At 38.0% G+C, this 14265-nt stretch overlaps 1 protein-coding gene across 4 annotated transcripts in view; it reads left to right on the forward strand.

Moving 5' to 3' along the window:
- The window catches only part of ADAM23 (ADAM metallopeptidase domain 23), a 172623-nt gene that overhangs the window by 59347 nt on the left and 99011 nt on the right, over positions 1 to 14265 (forward strand). The window lies entirely within an intron of this gene.

Below are 14265 nucleotides of genomic sequence, written 5' to 3' on the forward strand. Positions count from 1 at the left end.
AAAAAGACTGGGATGGCTGAAATCGTTTTTTAAAATGGAAAAAGGTGCTCAGAGGATCTGAAAAACGTTATGGGATTGGATTGTACCTTACCTTGCAATAAAAGGAGATTCACATCTATTTTAAGGACTCTCGCTTTTCAACATTCACATAGTGAGATATACATGCAGAGAAAGTATATTTAAAATTTGACCGTTGAGAAAACCATGATATCCCATATGACGAGTTGCAGTCAGACACTTGCATGGTAGGTGATATGATTTGGATCTGTGGCCCCACCAAATGTCATGTCGAATTGTAATCCCCAGTTTTGGAGGTGGGGCCTGGTGGGAGGTGATTGGAGCAAGGGGGCAGACTTCTCATGCATGGTTTAACACTGTATCCCCCTGGGTACTGTCCTCACAATAGTGAGTGAGTTCTAATGAAATCTGGTTGTTTACAAGTGTGTAACACTGCCCACCTTGCTTTCTCTTCCTCCTGCTTTGGCCATGTGAAATGCCAGCCCCCCCCTCCTTCACCTTCCACTGTGATTGTAGGTTTTCTGAGGCCTTCCCAGAAGCTGAGCAGATGCCACCATGCTTCCTCTATAGCCTGCAGAACGGTGAACCAATTAAACCACTTTTCTTTATAAATTACCCAGGCTTAGGTATTTCTTTATAGCAATGCGAGAAAGCACGAATACAGTAGGATTTATTGTATGGCTTTTTCCCAGGTGCTTCTCAAAAAACATACTTTTCTTAATGAGATTTTGTCTGAATGTCCACTGTTGTGTGTTTTTAAGGCATAGTCTAATGCTTTTGTTTGGTCTCACTGATACAAAAATGCAAACTTGCCTTTTAAGTTTATAGGTGTCTTTAAGCTTTTCAGGAGTCTTTTATTTCCTGATAGACTTTATTTTAGCCCCTAAATTTGTAGGCTGGTATTCGATAGTGATTGTAGAGCACAGATCTGCAGATCAGTGGTTCCATGCAGCCTGCTTGGGCTTCCCTCATTTCTAGGACTATCTTCCAGTGGAGGTAAGGGTATAATGAAATGAAGAAGAGACAAATAGTTTTTCTCCTTTCTAAATAAATTGCCTAGTTCACTTTATGTCACTTTACTGACAGGTCTTAGAAAAGGCTAGGCCAGGCACAGTGGCTCACACGTGTAATCCCAGCACTATGGGAGGCCGAGGTGGGCAGATCACCTGAGGTCAGGAATTCGAGACCAGCCTGGCCAACATGGGGAAACTCCGTCTCTACTAAAAATACAAAAATTAGCCAGGCGTGGTGGTTCACGCCTGTAGTAGCAGGTACTCAGGAGGCTGAGGCAGGAGAATTGCTTGAACTCGGGAAGCAGAGGCTGTGGTGAGCCAAGATCATGCCACTGCACTCCAGCCTGGGTGACAGACTGAGACTCTGTCTCCAAAAAAAAAAAAAAAAAAAAAAAGGGGGGGGGTGGAGAAAAAGAAAAAAGAAAAGGAAGGGGCTCAGTAAAGCCCCCTGCTTTTCAAATATCACCTAATTAAGCTAACAATAGCATGCATTGAGTACCTACTAAGTTCCAGGTGCTGAAATAGGCATTTTGTATTTGAGTAGTGAAGACCTTGTCTTATTTCTGAGACGTCATCAACAACATAAGACTTGTAACAAAAGCATCTTGGATAATTTTCTCAATTTTTCTCTCTGAGATCACTGGCAAAATTTAGTCCAAAACCAAGGATTCATTAAAATGGCAGCTTGTCATGATGAAGCAGTGAATATCCCAAGTTACTTGTTCATCCTCAATAGTGATCTGTTGTCACCAAACCATCATATAAAAGGAAGATAGCAACAGATGTTTATATTAGTTTCTTTTTCATTGTCAGAAGTCTTTATACTTTTGAGACATACAAGAATAGTTGTTAAATCAAAAGCAATTTTTTTTGTAAAGAGATAATGTTTTTGGAAAAGTGACACTGCTCATTATAAAATGTCAAGTCGATACAAAAAGAATACAAAGAAAAAGTGAAAAACAGATTCGTTTTCAGAAGTAACCATTATTAATATTGTTAAACCTAATTCAGAGAACTCTGTATGTATACTGATAGAAGGCTTGATAGTTTACACATATGAGATTATTCTATAATGATATTTTAAATATAAATGATTAAATTTAATAAAATTTGAATACAATATTGTTTATTTTTCACGGGGAGATTATTTGTATTTTTCTTTTTTCTTTTTTTTTTTTTTTGAAGATGGAGTCTTGCTCTGTCACCCAGGCTGGAGTGCAGTGGCTTGATCTTGGCTCACTGCAACCTCTGCGTCCTGAGTTCTAGCGATTCTCCTGCCTTAGCCTCTTGAGTAGCTGTGACTATAGGCATACGTCACCATGCCCAGCTAATTTTTGTATTTTTAGTAGCAATGGGGTTTCACAATGTTGGTCAGGCTTGTCTGGAACTCCTGATCTCAGGTGATCCGCCAGCCTCGGTGTCCCAAAGTGCTGGGATTACAGGTGCCACCGTGCCCAGCCTGTATTTTCTTTACCTCTGTATTTTTGACATTGTAATTAACTTGTATTATTTTCATAGTTAAAATTATATAATAAAAAATAAACTAATAAGTTTTATATAATAAAGACAAGTATCAGTAGTGGCTATGTGACACATGAGTGATTCCTTCTCTCCTCCTGAGCCCGTGGCTTTAACATTACCTAATAGTTGTGGGAGTCTTTCCTTTGGATCCCAGACTTGACCTCAGAATCTTTATCAACATAGTTTTGTAGATAGTCAGAGCCAATTGACTGCAGTTAGTCTTGAGTTGAGATTCATTTCCTAGACTTGTTCTCTTTAGTTCCTTCCTAGTTTTTGCTTTCTAATTATGCATCATAGTTATGAAGTGCATATACTGTGCGTGAAGTCACATTAAGAGGAATTACACGTGGAGGACCTCATGGTCTGTGATTCTAATTATGAGCACCTTCTTTTGGGGCTTAATAAATATTAAATTTAAAAGAAAAACAAGTGAAATGAAAGGAATTGGTGAAGATCAGATGAATACTGTATTTCTTCATAACAAAAGATATTACTTGCTAAAAAAATCCTACTAAAGTTATGAAGAACTTTGTTTGGAGTCATTTAAAAAGAAATGCCTAAGATTGTATATTTAAGAGGAGAAGAAATTTATATACTAAGAATTCTTTCACTTTTCTTCATTCTTACCTGTTATAATATTCTTTTTACATTGCCAGGAGTTATTAAATTTGCATTTTGTTTAGTAACCACAATAAATATCAATTCTTTACTTAAAATAACTGGGCCCATCATGGGTCTTTTTAGCATGGTTTCTCCATACTTCCTGGATTGTGTGTGTTTTGCTTGACTGGAATTAATTAAAAAGCAGATTGTCCAAGAAAGACTTTTGAGTGTTGTATTTCATGAGTTCTTCAACAGTTGGAAAATGTTTGAAGAATAACTTGGCTGGACATGAAATTTTGAATCATACTTTCCCTGGGACTTTATAGAAATGGCTCCACTGAAGCTGGAGATTTACTCAGGGGGTGTGAGGCCACCTAGGTTTTCCTTTTAGAGAGCTTGCTTTTTCAGCCTTAGATGGTCGTATGATTTTTCTTTATCAGTAACTTCCAGGTGTACTAACACTGTTTATGTTCATTGTTTTACCAATTTTTCCAGGAACGTGGTCTATTTTTTTGAGCTGCAAATTTAAGTCTTTCTGTGATTTTAGGAAAGTTCTGTTCTGTTCTGTTCTATTTTTACCTATTTTTTCTCTTCCATGTGTTTTATTTAGGAGTACCAACAAGGTGTATCTTTTATCTTTTTTTGTCTGTCATCTCTATACCATTTTATCATTGATTCCTGACTATATTTTCATTGTTTTTCCTTTTTCTAATTTGGTTTGCACCCTGGTACTATTTATTTTTTATTTCATTTTTTTCTCTCCTGAGCTTTGCCAGCTGCTTTTTCATGTTCTTTTATGATGTCTTTTTGAACTCCTTTTACAAAAGAGGTTCTTTCTATAATTTCTTTGAGATCAGAGTATTTAAACGTTTCATCTGTTTTCTTATGATACATGTCCTTCACCTCCCCTGCGCTTTGCTACTTTCCTTCTTTCTTTTCTTCCTGGTTATCTGTATTATATTCTTTCTCATTATGATTCTTCCATGCATGGGGACAGCTATTTGCTGAAGCAGAGTGTGGGGAGGAGAGCCAGTGGGGACAGGGAGGGAAGAGTGAGCCAGGGTTCCACAGCTTGTTTGGAGTTTGTTGTTTTGATCACTCTTCACCAGTCTGTTGTTCCCTGCCTTGGAGGAGTGTATCCCTCCCTAGGGGCATGATCAGGTCAGTGGAGCTCTTAGCAGAACCTCCTTGGAGCCCTGTGTGGCAGGCAGGCTTTTGAACTTTCACATTTCTTCACTTCACCTATGGGAGGTCCTCTGACCTGTTGAAATTCTGGGGATGCATGTGTTGGCTTAGACTTCTCAATATTTAACTTTGCAGTTTTTAGCAGCTTGAAATTGGAGTCATTTCTTTCTATAGGGAATGTGTAGTAGTTTTTTCTTCTTCTTTTTTATTCCTTTGTTTCTATTTATGAGGAACTTATCTGTGCACGGGATCCAAATAAGGAAAAATTAATGATAGTCTAAGACAGAAAATGAGAGGGAAGGAAACATTTTCATTCCGTGGAAGTATTTTGACTGTTACATATTTCTGTTAGGTATGTTACAGTGTCAGTGGCCTTGGATGACGAGGTAACAGTGAGGTTCTGTTAGCTAGGAACCTTCACTGAGTTATTCAACACTAGGTGGAGATGACTGGGATTTGGAATATTTAGAAGCTAGTGTCAATGACACATATAGTGAAATGTAGGTAACTATAGGAAATGGTGTAATGCTTAGAATTCACATAAAAGAGATAAAAGAACTGATATCCATATGCTTATTTAATGAGATTATGGGTTTAAAAATTAGAATTATTTTCAATTTTCTGAACAAGCTCCTTAATATCCTCTTAAAGGATGAACAAATTTAAATTCTTCTCTAGTTAAGAATTGTAAGAATGATCATGCATGAGGTACAGAAAAAAGGAAAAAAGCCTCATTATGCTATTCACTCATCATTTCTGACTTTGAATTGCAGTTTAGTGTGGATATTTAAATTGTTAGCTATTTCAAAAATGTCCTCTGGTTTTAGATACTATAGTCAGCTGAAAAGGCTACTGAGTGCCGTTACATGGCCTCAAGATTTAAAAACTTTTGTGTCAGAATGGAGCAATTTTTAATACTGATCTGACCTTCTGAGCATGCATGTGAAGACATTCCTAGAATAACCCTTTTCAGAATTATTGGATGTTCTAAATAGTCTAACACTGTAATGTATTGTCTTTGATGAAAAAATAGAAACTCTGAAAAAGACTTTATGTTTTTGAGCAAAAAGCATCTGGAAGTGCCTTGAACTATATAACATGAGTGCACAGACATACCTAGTTTTGTATTCTTCCCTTAATTGTGCTTAGCAGATATTGTACTCCTAACAAGTTGAAGGTTTTTGGGAATCATATATTGAGCAAGTCTATTGGCACAACTTTTCCAACAGCGCATGCTCACTTCACTGTCTCTGTGTTGTATTTTAGTAATTCTCACAGTATTTCAGACTTTTTCATTATTATTTAAATTATGATGATGACCTGTGATCAGTGATGTTTGATGTTACTATTATAGTTGTTTTGGGGGTGCCACAGACTGTACCCGTAGAATCCAGTGAACTTTATGGATAAATGTGTATGTCCTGGCTTCTCCACCAACTGACCATTCCCCTTTTCTCTCCCCCTCTGGCCTCCCTATTCCATGAAACACAACAATTTTTGAAATTAGGTCAGTTAACAACCTTATACTGGCCTCTGAGTGTTTAAGCGAAAGGAAGAGTCACATGTCTCTCACTTAAAATTAAAAACTAGGAATTATTAAGCATAGTTTCAAGGCATGTTGAAAGCTGAGACAGGCTGAAACCGAGGCCTCTTGAGCCAGTTAGCCAAGTTGTGAATGCAAAGGAAAAGTTTCTGAAGGAAATTAAATGTGCTGTTCTAGTGAACACAGGAATGATGAGAAAGTGAAACAGCCTTGTTGCTGATATGGAGAAAGTTTTAATGTTCTGGATAGAAGATCAAACCAGCCAAAACATTCCATTAAGTGAAAGCCGAATCCAAAGCATAACTCTTCTCAATTTTATGAAGACAGAAGATGAAAAAGCTGCCGAAGAAAAGTTTGAAGCTAGCAGAATTTGGTTCATGAGATATGAGGAAAGAAGCTGTTTCCATAACATAAAAGTGCAAGGTAAAGCAGCAGGTGCTGATGTAGAAGCTGCAGCGAGTTCTCCAGAACATCTAGCTAAGATAATTAATAAAAGTGGCTACACTAAACAACAGATTTTCAATGTAGATGAAACAGCCTTCCTATTGGAAGAAGACTCCATCTACGACTTCCATAACTAGAGAGGAGAAGTCAAAACCTGGCTTTGAAGCTGCAGAGAACAGGCTGACTCTTGTTTGGTGATAATGCAGCTTGTGACTTTAGGTAAGCCAGTGCTCATTTAGCATTCTGAAAATCCTAGAGCCCTTAAGAATTATGCAAAATCTATTCTGCCTGTGCTCCATAAATGGAACAACAAAGCCTGGGCGCCAGCACATCTGTGTACAAGATGGTTTACTGAATTTTTTAAACACACTTTTGAGACCTATGACATAGGACAAAAAAAGATTCCTTTTAAAAATATTACTGCTCATTGACAATGCACCTGGCCACCTAAGAGTGCTGATGGAGATGTACGAGATTAGTGTGTTTTTATGCCTGGTAACACAACATCCATTCTGAAGCCCATGAATCAAGGAGTAATTTCAACTTTCAAGTCTTACTATTTCAGAAATACATTTTGTATTACATTTTGTAAGGTGATAGTTGCCATAGATCGTGATTACTCTAATGGGTCTGGGCAAAGTAAATAGAAAAACTTCTGGAAAGGATTCACCATTCTGGATTCCATTAAGAACATTCCTAATTAATGGAAGGAGGTAAAAATATAAACATTTACAGGAGTTTGGAATAAGTTGGTTTCAACCCTCATGGATGACTTTGAGGGGTTCAAGAGTTCAGTGGAGGAAGTCACTGCAGATGTGGTAGAAATAGTAAGAGAGGTAGAATTAGAAGTGGAGCCTGCAGATGTGACTGAACTGCTGCAGTCTCATGATAAGACTTGAATGGATGAAGAGTTAAGTAGTTTCATCAGATGGAATCTGCTGCTGGTGAAGTTGCTGTGAACATTGTTGAAACGACAGCAAAGGATTTAGAATATTACATAAACTTGGTTGGGCAGAGTTTGAGAGGATTAACTCCAATTTTGAAAGAAGTTCTACTGTGGGTAAAATGCTGTCACACAGCATCACATGCTACAGAGAAATCTTTCATGAAGGGTCAGTCAGTGAGACAAACTGCATTGTTGTCTTATTTAAATAAATTGGCACAGCCACTCTAGCCTTCAGCAACCACTGATCACTCAGTTCAATAGCCATCAACATCAAGACCCTCCACTGGCAAAAAGATTACTACTTGCTGAAGGCTCAGGTGATTGTTAGCGTTTCTTAGCAATAAAATGTTTTTGGATATAATGCTATTACATGCATAATAGACTACAGTATAGTGTAAACCTACCTCTTATGTACACTGGGAAACCAAAAAATTGTGTAACTTGCTTTATTGTGATCCTTGCTTTCTCACGGTAGTCTGGAACAGATCCTGCAGTATCCCCAAGGTATGCCTGTATCTCAGTATAGTCGGGATCATAAGCTTTGCTTTTCTTTAGATTCATTGTTGGTGTTATCATCCATGAATTTCACCTTCCAGTGCACAGACATCTCTTAATACAGTAGGAGAATATGGGAGTCAGAAAAGGAAGACATTTATTGTCATTATGAACTCAGAAATATGTTTTCTAGTGATCATCAAAACAACTGAGATTGACATTATCCAGCCATGGCAGTTTTGATGATTGAAAACAAGGTCTGTTTTTTAAAAATCAAATACAAGTTTGCAGATTCTTCCAGAGAAGGGCATGGGATAATTTCCCTTGCCATTTTATTTTGAAACCAGCTTTGTTATGGTTGCATGCTCCATGGGATTTGCTCCGTGTTGTGCCACACACAGTCTTTGCTCCTCTGTGTCCTTCCATAGAAAAAAACAGTGTGGGAAAGGATTTGGTTTGTCTCACACTTTAATCTTCTGCTCCTGTACTCTCTGGTCTGAGAGTTCACTATTTTGGTAATAAAGTCAGATATAGTTCAAATCCTGTCTGGTCTATTATTTCGTGACATTTTTGAACTTTTCCATACTTTGGCATCCTCCAAGAACTTCTTTTTCCTTTCTAAGTTTTACTCTTTTAATAGAAATGGACTCCTACATGAACACTGGAGTCTAAAAGTGGCCTAATAGGCTTGCTATTTTTAGAGAAGGAGAAAGTTGCCTTTTGTTCTCTCTGTGCTTTTCGCCTCCCACATGTTCTTCAGAGTTTTTTTTTTTCCCCCATTCTGGTCTTAGTAGTGACAGCTTTCTAATTCCAGAGGCTCTTTCCTGGGTCTGTTTCTGGCTCAATTTGTCTCATACTCAATATTTTTAATGTTAGAATTGGACTGGGGTCTTCTGTTTCTATTATCTGTAAACATTTTAGGTTTCTTTTCCTCTAATTTATGAAAATTATGAAATATACACATAAAGGAGTGGAAAATAAATTCACCCAGTTTAAAGAAGAGCAATAAAATGGGCATTCCTATATACCCACCATCTGGGTTGAGAAATAGAACATTGCTTGTGTCTCAGAAGCTCTCTGTGTTCCTCTCAGTCATGTCCCCCACCCCTACTCCTACCCAAGGTAACCTCTCATCCTGAAGCTTACATGGAAGATTTGGGCATTTTTATTAAAAAAAAAAAAGAAAGAAAGAAAAAGCCAAGTAGTGTTAAAAAAATAGTAGCAGTAGAATTTTCAGGAAAAAATAAAGATAATGTAGATGCATTTTTTTTTTCTAACATTCCACAAAAGAATAATTTGTTTAGGATTGAGGAGAGAATTAATGCTTGTCTTAGTTTGCTCAGGCTGCTATAGCAAAATTTCATCAACTGGGAAGCTTAAACAACATTTATTTCTCACAGTTTTGGAGGCTAGGAAGTCTAAGATCAAGGCACCTCGAGAATTAGTTGCTGGCAAAGATCCTCTTCCTGACTTATAGCCACCTTCTTGCTGTGTCTTCATATGGTAGAGAGAGAGAGGGAGAGACAAAGTTCTTTGGTCTCTTCTTAAAAAAAAGTACTAATTTCATCACGAGGACTTCACCCCTTTGCCTTCATCTAAACCTAATTACCTCCCAAAAGCCCCATCTCCTAGTACCATCACACTGGGGGTTAGGGCTTCAATATATGAATTTTGGGAGGGCACAGACATTCACTCTTGAAGGATTTCAGCTATTCATGCTGTGTCACTGAAATTAAAACTAGTGTAAAAAGTTCACATACATATAATGCAAATATTCAGTGAGCTGGCACCCAGCCCACCCTTGTTTGATAAGGAATAATTGGAAATTTTCTATTTTGGCCTAGCAGTTTGAGGGCAGACAACTTCTTCTGACCTCATTTCCTCCTGATCTTTGTGGACATATACCAGCAGCATTTCCTTGTCTTACTATTTGTTATAACTTGCTAAAATAAAAAAATCACACACACACACACACACACACACACACAAAACATACACCTAAACACACATATGCACTTTCTTTGTAAAGCTCTGTTTGAAATAATACTAAAGATGACTGTTGCTGAAGTAATCTTGCAATCATGTCTGCTCTCATCCTTTGTTCTTCTTTCAGCCACACATTCCCAGTCTTCATGGGCTGACTGCCTGGGATTGACTTTTGCCTTCACAGATACTGATCTACAAAAGATAAGAGACAGAAAGTAGCCTGAGTCTCAGTTTTCTTGCTGCTACTGCCGTGTGCTATCTCAGACCCCTCATTGCTTACGCGGAGGCTGAGCCCTGCCTCTAGGACCCTCAGGTTCCTGTGGATTCCTGTCTTGAGTATGATGTGCCATCTTGTTTTTTTCCGAGCTTCTTGACTTGTTGACTCTTCATCAACAAACATTAGAATGCCTACTCTGTCTAGGCAGCTATACCAAGAACTGTGGATGCAATGTGGTGCCTGTCCTTTTTATGGGATGGTTATTTGGAAGAGTCTTGTTTGCTTATCTAGTGTCCACAGGCTGGTATGATCTCTAGCCTTTATAGGCATTTCTCTTGACCCAGAAATTTGACTCTACTAGACCACAAGCTTCTGGGTTTTTCCTGGAGTGGCCACTTCATTTTTCTACCCCTGTCATGAGTTACCAACCTTGGTGTGGCTTTCCTGGATGTGAATCAGTTCATTTAGGACTTTTCTCCTATCTTCTATAGTCCTAACCATTCTGGTTCCTGGAACTGATACTGATAGTAAATTCGCCATAATGGATGACATACAGTTAATGCTAGCATTTCTACCAGGGTTCTAAAAATGTCTGGTTTTAAGATTAAATTAAAAATAGTCCCTCTGAAAGACCTAAATAGAATAGTTTCTCTCTTTTTCTGTGTCAGTCTCTTTGGGATTTGGCTGCTTCTGGAATCTTATAAAGGTTTTGCTTTTGATCCAAACACTGCAAGGCACTTTGTGAATGTGAGTAAGATAGGCTACATGGACTGAAAATTTAAGACCATTTAATGAAAGTTGTCTGGCTGTAGGAAAAATGCTCATTTTTACAAATTGTCTTAAAGCCTTGATTTATAGATCTGTTGTTCTGCATTTTTCTACTACCACTGATTTGATTTTATTACTGGTACATTATATTTAATTAGGATAGAAGGAATATGTGTGCTTATAATTATTTAAAATGATTTCAAGACATATATTTAGAGAATCTAGTGCAAATGGTTAATAACAGTTAAAAGATAAAAATTCAGTTTTAGTATTGTGCAAAATGTCTAGACTCTATAATTAGCCTGGAGTAGATTAAATTATGCACCTCTAATCACTATTTTATACATGTCTTTCAAAGTGACATCAGTTGTCATCAAATTTGCTTATTATAAGATTTTGCTGGATGAGTACTTATATTTTCAGTATATTTGTTTTTTAGTGTCTTTATGATTAAAAACATGTTAGCATGAATCTTAAGTTTTTTTGAATTTGTTTTAGTTACAGTTAAGTGATAGTTTTGTAATGTGTTGTCTGATTTTGAAAAGACCACTTAAATAGGTTGGTGTTAATGCAACTGAGGCTTTAGCAGATCTCGATCATTAGCTCTCAGATTAATTTCTATGTAAAGGAATTTTGTTATCAATCTAATCTGTAGAAAGAGTGTATCACTTTACATCTTGGTAATTGAGGTACAGTCTTTTAGTTGAGGTACATAGAAATACGTAGAATTAGAAGAAAAATTCAGCAGCTCCTTACAGCATATAAGCAATATGAATGGAACTGTTCTTTCAGCACCTTCTGAAAGAGATGGGCCTGAAGTCATCCCAGTATGCAATAGCTGATTATTTGACAAAGCATGTATCAAATTGATGAAATTATCAAATAGATGTGTGTGTTAATAGTCCTCAACTTCCAGTTTATCATAGGTGTATAATTAGGGTAGCAGATGATGACAGTCATACTCATATTCACTCTTTTAGACTTAGAAGTTTCCTTAGAGACCCTATAATTCAACATTCTTGGTTTTTGTAAGGGAGAAGACTAGTCTTACAATGTTAGTTACTTCTCTGAGACCTCAGAGATGGTCAGCTCCTGGGTACCTGTTTAGTGCAGGCATTCCCCTGTGACTGGGGATATGACAGTGAGCACAGTGAAAAAGGGCCAGTTAGCACTTTCGTAAACCACACTGAATCTGAAAGTTCACACTAGCTGAAAGAATTCTCCTTTCCAAAGAAGTTACAAATGACTGGTAGTTTTTCCAATAAATTCTGTAATTTTCAGAGGTATCTTAGCTTGTTATTATTTTTAAATGGTACATAATTCAGAAGAATGAAAATTCTGTTAGAGAAATTAGTTGTACTTTAGGTAAATCATGACTTTTTTTAAACATTGGAAGTCCCAATGAGTAATTTTTGTGATGCCATGAAATGTGCTCAGAAGGTGGGCTTATTTGAAGGTCCTTTTTCTAAATGGCAATTTAAAAAAATAGGTGCCATTTTGTATGATAATCGTCTTGTACCCACATGAAGAAAGCATTAAAAATTCTCTGTTCTCTTCCTATTCTTGCTAGGTTATGTTCTTATCTACCATAATGGTTTGAGATTACTGTAGAAGCATGTTTCTAATTGCTGCATTGTGACAATTACTTAAGCATATCTACTATTTAAGAAGAACCAGCCTGATAAGGTGGCTCATGCTTCTAATACCAGCACTTTGGGAAGCCAAGGAGAGAGGATTACTTGAGCCTAGCAGTTGGAGACCAGCCTGGGGAGGATAGTGAGACTCCATCTCTACAAAAAAAATAAAAAAGATGAGCCACGCATGGTGGCACATGCCCTTGGTCCCCAGCTACTCGGGAGGCCATGGTGGGAGAATTGCTTGAACCTGGGAGGTTGAGGCTGCTGTGAGTCATGCTATTTCCACTGCCTTCTAGCCTGGGTAACAGAGCAAGAGCCTGTCTCAAAAAATAAAAAATAAAAAGGACCAAGATTATCATCTCTAAACATTCCTGTGTTATATGTATGAAGGTTACCATGATTGCACAGAATATTGTTTTCTGTATAGTACAGAGAAATCAAGGGTGACAACTTCAGATGCCTTTTACTTTACAGGGCTATGCAGACGTGCCCTTGGTCTGTCTCTTGGGGATTTGCTCTACAGAGGCCCCCTGTCTCAGTTCAGCCAGTAGATATGTTCCAGGCTCAGGTTTTGGTGATGCAGTAGAAATCAAGAGTTGGGCTTCTAGGTAGGACAAAAAGAGAGAAGGAGAGCACACAAAAGACAATAGTAGTTGTTCTACAAAAATCTTACTCTTCCTTTATTAAAGCAGTGTAAAATTGCAAAGTACATATTAGCATTTACATAATAAATTTTAGGACAAACATATATAATTTACAGTGAAATAATTTAAAGAAATGGCAACATTTAGGTAAAAACCTTTATCTTTGTTATTCATTGCTTTAATTTTCATATTTTTGTTTTTTTCTCTCACTCAGTCTCTTTGGCCGTTAATTGAATGAGTGGAGGACAGTTAAGGCCACATGTTTTCATATGCGGAGAGGCTGCTCCTTAATGTCTTTGCTGGTTTCTTGCCTTCTCTCCTGCTGCTAACATTAATTACTTTGCTGATGGCTCTAATTGACCCAGTAAAAGAATCTTATCTGTGTTCAGCCCTTCCCAGGCCCTGAAGTCTTTCCAGCTTCTGCTTGCTTTCAGTCTTTATAAATAGCCTTTCAAGTTCTGAGTTCTGGTCCTAGAGTTCCCTTTCCTTTGAAAGTCCCAGGCCGGGCCTGGTGGCTCACGCCTGTAATCCCAGCGCTTTGGGAGGCCGAGGCGGGTGGATCACGAGGTCAGGAGATGGAGACCATCCTGGCTAACACGGTGAAACCCCGTCTCTACTAAAAATACAAAAAATTAGCCGGACGCGGTGGCGGGCGCCTGTAGTCCCAGCTACTCTGGAGGCTGAGGCAGGAGAATGGCGTGAACTCGGGAGGCGGAGCTTGCAGGGAGCCGAGGTCGCGCCACTGCACTCCAGCTTGGGTGACAGAGAGAGACTCCGTCTCAAAAAAAAAAAAAAAAAAAAAAAAAAAAAAAAAAAAGACAAGAAAGTCCTACCCCTTGCTTAAGCCTGTGGATCACTGTTTCTAAACCCACCTTTTCAATACTGTTGCCCCATATCACTGATGCCCCAGCTCAACTGGACTTTTAGCTCTTCCCTGAATATGCCTCTTTGCCTTTTCCTGTTTTCATGGATTTGTACACAGTGGCCCCTGTCTATAGGATCTTCTCTTTCCTGCCAATATTTCCCTGTCCAAATTGTATCATAGAGACTGCCTAAGCCCTGCTTCTTCACTAAAGGGTTCCCTGATCATATTAATTGAAATTAATTTTCTCCTTGAGGGCTGCTTGATGCTTTATTTGTTATTTATGGTCGTAGGCTAAATGCTGCCTTGGCGTATTTTAGCAATGAGATTATAATCACCTTGAGGGTGAGAGGCATTTTGTTTCTCTTTTTGTCTTCATCTAC

Source organism: Macaca fascicularis, chromosome 12, assembly GCF_037993035.2.
Source record: "Macaca fascicularis isolate 582-1 chromosome 12, T2T-MFA8v1.1".
Classification (NCBI taxonomy): domain Eukaryota; kingdom Metazoa; phylum Chordata; class Mammalia; order Primates; family Cercopithecidae; genus Macaca; species Macaca fascicularis.